The sequence below is a fragment of the Taudactylus pleione genome, unplaced genomic scaffold, assembly GCF_031769625.1.
Source record: "Taudactylus pleione unplaced genomic scaffold, aTauple2 ptg000383l, whole genome shotgun sequence".
Taxonomy (NCBI): domain Eukaryota; kingdom Metazoa; phylum Chordata; class Amphibia; order Anura; family Myobatrachidae; genus Taudactylus; species Taudactylus pleione.
The window spans coordinates 254,423-266,466 of NW_028284784.1; the positions used below are offsets into that span (position 1 = coordinate 254,423).

The 12,044-nt window shown below is 47.2% G+C and overlaps 1 protein-coding gene across 1 annotated transcript in view; it reads right to left on the minus strand.

The window, feature by feature from the left end:
- LOC148507797 (vasoactive intestinal polypeptide receptor-like) overlaps positions 1–12,044 on the minus strand; it is a gene marked incomplete at its 3' end in the record, with an annotated part of 261,940 nt that overhangs the window by 214,761 nt on the left and 35,135 nt on the right. The window lies entirely within an intron of this gene.

The following is a 12,044-nucleotide window of genomic DNA, read 5'->3' on the forward strand; positions in this document are numbered from 1 at the left end:
CGTCTCCGCACCGGAACAATGTTGAATTACTCTGGTCTTTTAGTATATGCCGCAGCTCCTCACAGCGGGTTGGATTATAAATTGACTAGAGACCATAGCAGTGATAAGATTGATGGAATAGTATTACTATGCGAATGCTATTGTCTTCTTCTAGATCCTTAATGTGTGCTAAGGTGCCCATGTCCCTCAACGGTCACTAGACCCAACGGCAGAGGAATGATATCTATAGTAATTTCAGCCGCGTGTGCATGTGGCCCACTTAGGCAGACTGCGAAGGACTGTTCAGAACTTGGGACCTCATTCAGAGTCGGTCGAAGCGGACGCACGGTCGTACGCCACCGATGTTCGCTATACTGCGCATGTGTAAAGTTCGCAATGCGCGTGCGCAAACTAGCCGCTACGATCAGAAATTTCTCTCTCCTTGAACACAGCCAGGTCGGTAGTTTGAGTGACAGATGGAGGCGTTTGTGGGTGGTAACAGGGGAAGGTGCTTGAAAACGGGGGAGTGGAGATCCGAACGCAGGCGTGCCTTATTATGTGAACGGCGTTTTATGGGAGTGCATACGGATTATGGGAGTGCATAATTAACAAAGTAGTGTCATGGCACATGTGACATGGGAGGTTTTTACACTGACATGATCGTAGAGCTTAAGAGAGGGTATGGTCAACCTTAATCTCTACGACCAGTTCCGATGGTTCCCGATGGTCTCGATTAATCCTTATATGCCCGGAGATGACGTGAAGGGGGCGTATTTTTTTTAATTCCGGCCGCTTCCTCCCCTTGGTCGGCCAGCTAACGATCCGAACTTAGGGGCGCAACTTGCGAGGGAATCATTTGCATATCCGGCCCCTTTTCCTGTACGACCGTGCGGCCGCTTCGACCGACTCTGAATGAGGTCCTTGGTCCCAACGGTCCAAATCCACATGAGCAAAATTAGCGCAATCAGGTAATGATAACCTTAAGCCGGCCATACACTGATACTGCTTTTATACCTAAATTCCGGGTCTGACCCGGAGGTTGGAACAGGGTTGTAAACTGGATTAGACCCAGGAATTTAGCCGGCACTGACCCAGGAAATTCTCGAGTCGGCGCTGTTCAGACTGGAGCCGGGTCTGCAGTGACCCGACTTTTCCGGCGTGGATGTGGACGCTCCAGGTCATCGTGACCCAGATCGTGCCGTTTACACTGCAGGGTTTCACGGGTCATTCCCGTGTTAAACCCTGCAAGTTACCTGGGATGTATTGCCGCGTCACTTGACCTGGGAATCCAACCCTGTCCAATTTTACACCCAGGAGCTACCCGGTTTTCCCCTGCAATAACCCGGGTTTTAGCTCTGGTGTAAAAGGGGTATGAGTGAGATGTGGACGATGCATAGCTGTTCTGATTGATTACCGATTAGCGTATGTACTGTACATGAACAATAGTCGTTCAAGGCTTAACAATGGCAAAAAAGACGGTCAGGATCGTTTTATTCGATTATCATACATGTTCCATCGTCCCGACTGTCATTTTACCGATTCCATGCAGATACCTGCACTCTTTGCTGATACATTGTTCAGCGTATGGAGGCACGGCTATTATCCTACCACCGTTTGGATAGTTGGCTAGTCCTGAAAACCTTGCTGTCAACGGCCAAGCATTAGATTTGACGGTGTAGTCCTTGGTACGGAACAGAAGGTGTTCTCACCTTGGGTATCAACTTCATGCAATGCTTTGGTCAACAAGTGCCATCTGTAATAACTTATCTGCAGAACGGAGCGCAAGGTGACCCGAGGCACCATCAGTAATGCAGCACAGTGGCTGACTACAGGTATAAAGACAGAAGAGTGAGGGGAAGCTTCATCCTCTCCTGCCAACCGATTCCTCTCACCGTGTCAGTCACTGCGGGTCTGCTGCTGGAGACTGGAGTACACGGGAGAGGCGGCAGTAATGCTGCCTCCAGCAACTCTGTCAGATTGTGTTTATCATCCACTTATATTCCCCCCCCAGCCCCCATCAGCATGTGATGGATTCCATACGCTGAGAGGAAGCCGCAGTTATTTTCAGGGTATACAACCAAGGATCTGCGACCATGAAGGTCTAAAAGGGCCAATTTAATATCATAATAACAAGATGTATTTACCGCTGTATTGTAAAGCACTGTTTGGGCAGAACATTATGTTACATTTTACACACGGAGACAAAATTATGACAAAATCAGGTGGTCAGGACACACAGCAGCACAGGGGGATTTTAACTGGAGTCTGCTAGAAGGTGGCAGAGTATCTGTCTATTAAAGGTACAGAGCCGGCGGGTCTCCTCACTTTTTAAACTGCTAGATTGTTGCTGAACCCTTCACTACTGAGACTGGCATTAGGGATAGGCTCTCCGCGAAGAGGTTCCAGAATTCTCTAGCAAGCGACTTAACCTCCGGTCCCAAGATTGGGCCTGATTCAGCAAGGATCAGCAAATGCCATTACGCACGCAATCGGCCGATTGTTGCTTTCTGCGCAGGCGTATGCATCGCAGTGCTCGTGTGTGAACTAGCCACTGGGATTGGGACTGCAATCGCAGTGACTACGCAGACCCGTGGCAGAGTGATTGACAGGAAGTGATAGTTTATGAGAAGTGACAGGAGGGTGGTCGGTGAAACACAGGCGTGGCAGTGCATTTGGATGCCATTGCAGGGGCGTGCATAAATTATCCACTGCGATGCTGTACGCAGCCTGAGGTCTCGTGGCGTGCGATGAAGTTAGCAATTCCTGAGTAAGGTCAGAGCCTGTGTAAGTGTGTGTGAGGCTGTGATGGTACTCCATGTTACTGATGGTGTCTCAGTCTTGTGTAATCACTACGTGTGATGAGGTAATTCCTGAGTAAGGTCAGAGCCTGTGTAAGTGTGTGTGAGGATGTGATGGTACTCCATGTTACTGATGGTTTCTCTCAGTCTTGTGTAATCACTGCGTGTGATGAGGTTAGTAATTCCTGAGTAAGGTCAGAGCCTGTGTAAGTGTGTGTGTGGCTGTGATGTTACTCCATGTTACTGATGGTGTCTCAGTCTTGTGTAATCACTACGTGTGATGAGGTTAGTAATTCCTGAGTAAGGTCAGAGCCTGTGTAAGTGTGTGTGAGGATGTGATGGTACTCCATGTTACTGATGGTATGTCAGTCTTGTGTAATCACTGTGTGTGATGAGGTTAGTAATTCCTGAGTTAGGTCAGAGCCTGTGTAAGTGTGTGTGAGGCTGTGATGTTACTCCATGTTACTGATGGTGTCTCAGTCTTGTGTAATCACTACGTGTGATGAGGTTAGTAATTCCTGAGTAAGGTCAGAGCCTGTGTAAGTGTGTGTGAGGATGTGATGGTACTCCATGTTACTGATGGTATCTCAGTCTTGTGTAATCACTGCGTGTGATGAGCTAAGTAATTCCTGAGCAAGGTCAGAGCCTGTGTAAGTGTGTGTGAGGCTGTGATAGTACTCCATGTTACTGATGGTATCTCAGTCTTGTGTAATCACTGCGTGTGATGAGCTAAGTAATTCCTGAGCAAGGTCAGAGCCTGTGTAAGTGTGTGTGAGGCTGTGATGGTACTCCATGTTACTGATGGTATCTCAGTCTTGTGTAATCACTGCGTGTGATGAGGTTAGTAATTCCTGAGTAAGGTCAGAGCCTGTGTAAGTGTGTGTGAGGCTGTGATGGTACTCCATGTTACTGATGGTGTCTCAGTCTTGTGTAATCACTGCGTGTGATGAGGTTAGTAATTCCTGAGTAAGGTCAGAGCCTGTGTAAGTGTGTGTGAGGCTGTGATGGTACTCCATGTTACTGATGGTATCTCAGTCTTGTGTAATCACTGTGCGATGAGGTTAGTAATTCCTGAGTAAGGTCAGAGCCTGTGTAAGTGTGTGTGAGGCTGTGATGGTACTCCATGTTACTGATGGTGTCTCAGTCTTGTGTAATCACTGCGTGTGATGAGGTTAGTAATTCCTGAGTAAGGTCAGAGCCTGTGTAAGTGTGTGTGAGGCTGTGATGGTACTCCATGTTACTGATGGTTTCTCAGTCTTGTGTAATCACTGTGTGTGATGAGGTTAGTAATTCCTGAGTTAGGTCAGAGCCTGTGTAAGTGTGTGTGAGGCTGTGATGGTACTCCATGTTACTGATGGTATCTCAGTCTTGTGTAATCACTGCGTGTGATGAGGTTAGTAATTCCTGAGTAAGGTCAGAGCCTGTCTAAGTGTGTGTGAGCATGAGATGGTACTCCATGTTACTGATGGTCTCTCAGTCTTGTGTAGTCACTGTGTGAGATGAGGTTAGTAATTCCTGAGTAAGGTCAGAGCCTGTGTAAGTGTGTGTGAGGCTGTGATGGTACTCCATGTTACTGATGGTATCTCAGTCTTGTGTAATCACTGCGTGTGATGAGGTTAGTAATTCCTGAGTAAGGTCAGAGCCTGTGTAAGTGTGTGTGAGGCTGTGATGGTACTCCATGTTACTGATGGTTTCTCAGTCTTGTGTAATCACTGTGTGTGTGATGAGGTTAGTAATTCCTGAGTTAGGTCAGAGCCTGTGTAAGTGTGTGTGAGGCTGTGATGGTACTCCATGTTACTGATGGTATCTCAGTCTTGTGTAGTCACTGTGTGAGATGAGGTTAGTAATTCCTGAGTAAGGTCAGAGCCTGTGTAAGTGTGTGTGAGACTGTGATGGTACTCCATGTTACTGATGGTATCTCAGTCTTGTGTAATCACTGCGTGTGATGAGGTTAGTAATTCCTGAGTAAGGTCAGAGCCTGTGTAAGTGTGTGTGAGGCTGTGATGGTACTCCATGTTACTGATAGTATCTCAGTCTTGTGTAATCACTGTGTGTGATGAGGTTAGTAATTCCTGAGTAAGGTCAGAGCCTGTGTAAGTGTGTGTGAGGCTGTGATGGTACTCCATGTTACTGATGCTATCTCAGTCTTGTGTAATCACTGCGTGTGATGAGGTTAGTGATTCCTGAGTAAGGTCAGAGCCTGTGTAAGTGTGTGTGAGGCTGTGATGGTACTCCATGTTACTGATGGTATCTCAGTCTTGTGTAGTCACTGTGTGTGATGAGGTGATTCATGAGTAAGGTCAGAGCCTGTGTAAGTGTGTGTGAGGATGTGATGGTACTCCATGTTACTGAGGGTTTCGCAGTCTTGTTAAACTTTACGGATGTGTGTAAGGTAAGGTGGGCGTCCTTATGTAGTGCTGCGACGGCATAACGATTGCAATAGATTAACATACTATCGCAGTGAGACTGCGTGCGTAATCGCAGCCGCAATCGTAACTGCGATCCGTAGTGAATCAGGCCCATTATAAATTTCTGAAATAGGACTTAGGGCCAAATTCAGTGAGCTGCGGCGTGACCATCGGGCGTTTGATAATACTCAGACGGAGACACCAGCCTCAGGGCCTGATTCAGACCAGCTCGCGAGCGCATAGCGCTCGCAAGCGGGTCGATGGTGGGGTACTGCGTACGCGCGACGCGCACATGTGCAAGCCCTGGAGCAACAGTTCGCCCCATTTTGTAGGCAGGGAGGGGGGTGGGCTACACAAATGGAGGCATTTCCGAAGGAATGCCTGCCGTTTGTGGGAGGCACCACTGACATCATCAGTGATGTCAGTGGAGAGCTTCCTGCTCTGTTAGAGCAGGAAGCTCTCTGGGGCTTGCGACGGACATGACCCTACCACAAGGGTCTCGTCGTAAGCCCCGATGATCGCGACCATCGCGAAATCACCTGGCCGCTCGAAAAAGCTGTGGGTGGTCACCCACAGCTTAACGAGTGGCCAGGAGACCGCAACAAAAAAACCAACAAACGCCCTGATTCAGAGCAAGCGCTCTTCAAGAGTGTCCGGCTCTGAATCAGGCCCTCAGTACGCCCAGAAAACAGGGCAGACGCACCCCCGTTTTCTGGTATGCTGACAGTCGCTGCCCCTTCCCAGCCCCCAAACAGCCGCAGCCTGACAACTACGCGGGTGCTTAGGTGGCAGACCCTGCGCATGCGCCAATCGCCCGCCATCGGAGCTGTACACAAACCATCATTGTTGTATCATGACGGGGCACGACCAAGCCATCAGGGGACATTAATTGGGGTGATTGCATCATCTTTGTGCAGCATCTTGCAGCGGGCGGACAGGAACACGGTGATGCGAATCAAGTCATAAAAGGCATAAAACGTAGGATTAAAAAAAATCACTCTGTGATGGTGAAAAAGTCCTTTTTGCAGAGGCAAAGGGGAAGGTCTATCAAACCTTTTAAACAGGACAAATGGAGAAGTTGCCCATAGCAACCATCACTTAGCTAGCACGTTCTATAAAATGATCTGATTGGTTGCTATGAGTGACGCCTTTCCTTGTCCTTTGATAAATCTCCCCCAAAGGTTCTGGACTCTGCTGCAAAGCAGGGATTGGCCTCATCAATGCACCCGGCCTCCCTCTTTATCTCACTGGCATAATCTCATCCTGCTTACCTGAATACGGTCCTTTTATGTTGGTATAATATTGGGCGCGTGACGTGACATTAGCACGGCGGGACGTCACATGTTTGCATTTTCGAAAAAAGAAAAGTCTGGCTGGGATTTCATGTTGTTGCGCTCTCTTTGCTTCCCAAGACTAATGTCATAATTAAGTCATTTTGTAACATTAACAAGCAAACTGAGAGGCACAGAGCGCCGCCGACCGTCTCAAAATCCCATTATGGTCAAAGTAATATTTAAGTAATCTGCTCTTAATTTCCAAAGTACTTTGCAATCATTTGCTGCTATTTAGCTTGTGAAATATCATTCCCAGCACTTTGCTTAACAGCGGATCCGTCCTTTAATATTGGCTCGGCTATAACATGAGATTTTCCGCTCATCGGCGTGTACTTCACAGGCCGGGATTTAAAGGGATTTCATTAAAAAATGCAGCTTTGCGTATGCTGGGCTAAATAAATGTAGTATAATTACACTCTTAAATGAATTGTATTACACAGAATGTTTTTTTTTTCATATTGTGGGGCCTATTCACCATACCTAAATAATCGATGGAGGTAATTAGGTTTGGAGCTGGCATGGAGATCTACCTAATTACCGGAGGATTCATCATTCCTCCTCTCCATAATTATCTATTCTGAAAAGCTGTCATTTCTGCGATGACAGCTTTTCGGGAAATAGATAGTTATCTCTATCTACATTACCTTACTGCATCTGTAATCCGTGCTGCGCATGCGCAGCACTGCCTACAACTGCGGTAATTTCAACTTCATTTCAGTGTTGATGAATACTAATAGGCCCCTTAATGTTGTTTTCTTTGTTTTTTTTAACATAAATCACTATTTTTATCTGTAATACAATGTGACACATTGTGAATATTTCCTTAAATCCATTTTTCAAAGCTGCAATTAATATTTACAGTGTGGAAAATATCATGCGATTACCGTGGTAACATAGGGCCTGATTCAGAGCCGCTATGATGATTGCACACCTGCGCATGCGTACGGATCGTAATACGCATGTGCGAACCAGTCGGTGCGGCCGAAAATCGTTTGTTCGCTAAATAGCGAATGCCTGCTATTTTGAGTGACAGGAGGAGGCGTATGTGGGTGGTAACAGGGGAAGGTGCTTGAAAACGGGGAGTGGAGATCCGAACGCAGGCGTGCCTAAAGGTCAAAACGGGCGTTTTATGGGTGTGCATAATTAATACAGCAGCGTCATTGACCACGTCACTGGGTTATTTTATAGTCAGAACTGCTCGCAAGATTGCGGTAGGAAAAACCAACCACAAGAATAGCGAGCAGTTCATACGCTGGTCGATGTACTCGATTAATCTAATAAATAGCGGACATGACGTAGGATGCGAGCGGCCAGGGGGCGTATCTTTCCAAAAAACGACCGCATGTTTTGTTCGCTCGTTCAGACCTAGAGGCGTGAACAGACCGCAAAGAGCGAACGGTTCATTTGAATAGCCACCCCTATTTTCTGAACGAGCGAGCGCAAATAGCGTCCGGCTCTGAATAAGGCCCATAGGTCACATGGCATGGCAGTTTTTTATTAACAGAAAAACTTTATTCCTAGCATCAGCATCTTCACAGTACAATCCCCTGCACCCCACCCTGTTCCTCTGCCATCATGTGACCACTGAGGAGCATCACGACTGACTGGCTATGACTGCTTAAAAAAAAATCTCTTATAGCTCGCAGCTTTCATATACACAGATATGTCCTCACTTTCTACGGCGTATGGCGCAAGATGCCTGCCACGACTGAGACGCTCTGAGCGGAGTGGCTTACGGTACTCTTCTTTACATTTTGCATCTTAGCCACATGGCAGAATCAGCGTAAAGCCGCTCACAGTGCGCGAGAGACGCTGGGCAGTGACTTTAACCACACAGGAATTTGTTGCAGGTGGCGAAAAGCAGCGGGTGCTTCGGAAAAAAGTTCTGATAATCAGAATGGCGCCATAGATTCCTCAAATCAGGACTGTCCTGAATAAATAGGAGTAGTTTATTAAATAGGCTATGGCAGTGTGATGATGGCTGTTGCAGTGAAATGGTTCCTTGCCTTTGCTGTGGATAAGCTGATTGTACTTTGAGCATTTTTTATTCACTGAATTTTATCTAAACCAGAAGTGATTTGCGAATTTTTATGGCTTAAGTTTGAGACATCTGTGCAAATTTAAACACGGAGTGAAGTGGATCAATTCACTCATATCTGCTGGTACGCTTGTCATGTAAGCTATGAAATAACGGTGACATTTGTGCAACATAATAGGCCTGAATTGTAGGCTAATAGCATCGCAGCAAGGACGTAGGTGTGACATGTGGCCACGCCCCCTTAGCGGCACACATCAGGGGGTGGCGGCCTTGCTTACACAAGGCCATGCCCCCTTTTCATGCATTGGGTAGATATGTGATGTCACTGCACTGCCCCTGTCACATGTTGCTCTGCCCTAACAATCACACAAGTTGACAGGTTGCTGCCTAAAAGCTTTTGTCATAGTTGTCTGTTCCGCCTCCTGCAGGTCCTGTCGCGAGTTTGGGGGCAGGGACATTACTACACTATCGCGCTCATCATCTGCTCTCCCGGGTCTCCCACTTATGTAAAGGAGGAGCGGACACCGGTGGGGAGGAGTGGACACCAGCGCGAGGTAGTGGGGGGTTGCATGCGCATGGCTTGCCGCTCCACGAGGGGGCTAGGAGTGCCGCATGATTTTTTGGAGCCTCCTGGCCATTCCAGGAGAGTGTGCAAGTATGGCTTATGTTTCTCTGATGATTCCAATAACAATCTGACTGGCTACTGGTTGTCTCCACCTACTTCCATACTGTTACATACAAGCATGCGTTTGGTGGATAATAACTAAAACAGGTAATGGACATAGGGGCCTATTCATCAAATGATAAAGGCAACCATTGCGGAAATGGGCCATTCATCATGAGGGGTCCGAAAGAACCCCCCGGTATTCAGCAAACTCCGAAAACTTTCAGTTTTCGGAGTTTGCTGCCGAGAACAAGCGACATCTTCAGACGGTGGTTGTTCTCGGATCCCCGCTCCTTCCTATGAGAAGGAGTTCCGGGAATGCGAAGAGGGAACCGGGCAGAACCCTCCGCCGCCTCACCAACTCCCCGGCAGCTTTGCACATACGTGACCCGAGGTCACGCATGCATAGCTGGGACGACGTGGAGTAGGTAATTAACATAGCTGCGATACCAACCAAGGGGAAAATTGCTTTTCGGAGGAGCTGTCCCCTCACCGGAGCAATGATGAATTGCTCCGGTGTCACGTTTCCCCCCATGTGAGTTGGATCCTTAAGTATCCCTCACAGCGAGTTCAAAACGTCATCATTGGAGGCCACACAGCCTTCCATGATGAATAAGCCCCAAAGTGATATAGATTAGTGGACAGATTGGGATATAACTATATGGGCGGTATTCAATTGTTATAGCGCAACCAATCTCCCGTCTAAAGTGACAGGAGATCGCAGGGCGCTATTCAATTGTTGCAGATTTTCGAGCTCATCATGCCCATAGTGGTCGGGTTTAGCCGCGTAAAACGGCTACTCCCGTCCAAAGTGCTGGGTGCGATTGCAAAAAGTGCCTTTTGAGCGCCCAGACAGGTTACTTTTTGCCCATTTCAGCTCGCATTCCCCTGAGGCTGCAAGTTGAAATGGTGCGCTGGCAGCTGATCGCGCCCGAACGGAGCAACAATTGAATAGCTCCTGCCGGGAGTGTATGGGGGGCAATACAATTGAATACTGCCCTAAGAGTTTAGTAAATAGTGTTGGACCTATAGGAAGCTACAAAGTACACGACCATCCATCTATTGGCAAAAGCCATCTATATACTAGTGACCCGCCCCAGCTTTGCACGGGTGCATCTCAACACAGCTTCCTGCTTCTCACTAATGCCCCCTGCATTTCACCACAGCATTCTATATTTCTACACAGCCCCTTGCATCTCACCACAGGCACCTGCTTCTCATTCCTGCTCCTTACCACAGTCCTCTGCATCTCACCACAGCCCCCTGCTTCTAACTTACTTCTGCTCCTTACCACAGTCCCCTGCATCTCACCACAGCCCCCTGCATCTCACCACAGGCACCTGCTTCTCATTTCTGCTCCTTACCACAGTCCTCTGCATCTCACCACAGCCCCCTGCTTCTAACTTACTTCTGCTCCTTACCACAGTCCGATGGTAGTGTTTTTACCATTTGATGGTGATGGTCCAATGTTTGCCACCATCGAAAGGAAATCATTTGATGGTATTCAGATGGTTGACTGTTTTTATTCAATTCCTGATAGCTATGCCTCCCCTGGCTCCTTCCTGGCTAATATGTCTGCATCATGGCATCTTCATGGGTTTGTTGGAAGCTGTCTCTCATTCTCTGTCTGCCTCAGACATGACCATGCTCAGTCCCTAATTTCCTCCCCTCTCTAGGCTGCTGCTAAGCAACAAGGCACTTTGCTATCCCTGATTGTCTCAGTTCCAGATGCTCTCTTGCTGTTTCAGCACCGTTGTCAGCTCCTATGCAGCAGCTTGGTGCAAAACTTTTTCTGTGACTTGCTTCACTGAAATTATGACAGCTCGACTCCATTTTGTCATAGATGCTATATAGCATGGGTCTTCAACCTTTGGCCCTCCAGCTGCTGTGGAACTACAGATGCCAGGATGCCCTGCCACAGTTTTAGCATGCTGTTATATCAAAACGGTGGCAGGGCATGCTGGGATGTGTAGTTCCACACATCCTGAAGGGCCAAAGGTTGAAGACCCCTGATGTATAGAATAGTGAAAACCTCATTAAAATAAGTCCAGTGGTTCAAAAGTGGGTCAAAAGTTTTAGGCAGATGTGGAAAAACAGTTGCAAAGTATGAATGCTTTCAAAAACAGAAATGTCAATAGTTTAGTTTTATCAATTAACAAAATCCTAAAGGCTCCCATACATCAGCAATTGATGCAGCATTTGTGCAATTTGCAATCGATTGTGTACAAAAATCTTTCCCTTTTTCAATCGATTACAGATTGCAGAATTGCCACAATCGATTGAAAAAGGGAAATATTTTTATACACAATCGATTGCAAATTGCACGATTGCTGCAATCAATTGCTGATGTATGGGTGCCAAGAGAAATATAAATCAAATCAATATTTGGTGTGACCACCCTTTGCCTTCAAAACAGCATAATTTTTTCTAGATACATTTCCATAAAGTCAGGGATTTTGTAGGATTATAGGCAGGTGTTTGATTAATCAATCATACCAAACAGGTGATAATGATCATCATTTTCATATGTTGGCTGAAACACAGGGGCCTATTCATTAAGTAATCATCGCGCTGCGAGGAAAACGTGACACCGGAGCAATTCATCATTGCTCCGGTGCGGGGACAGCTGCTCTGAAAAGCAGCTGTCCTCTCGCTTAGTATCGCAACTACAGAAGTAGCTACGTTACTTACCTCCTCCCCGTCGTAACGGATACGCATGCGTGACCACGGGTCATGCATACGCACAGCCGCCTCTGGGATCTGAGAACAAGCGCCGTCCTTTTTGGACCCCTGATGATGAATGGCCCGGTAACTAAACTATGC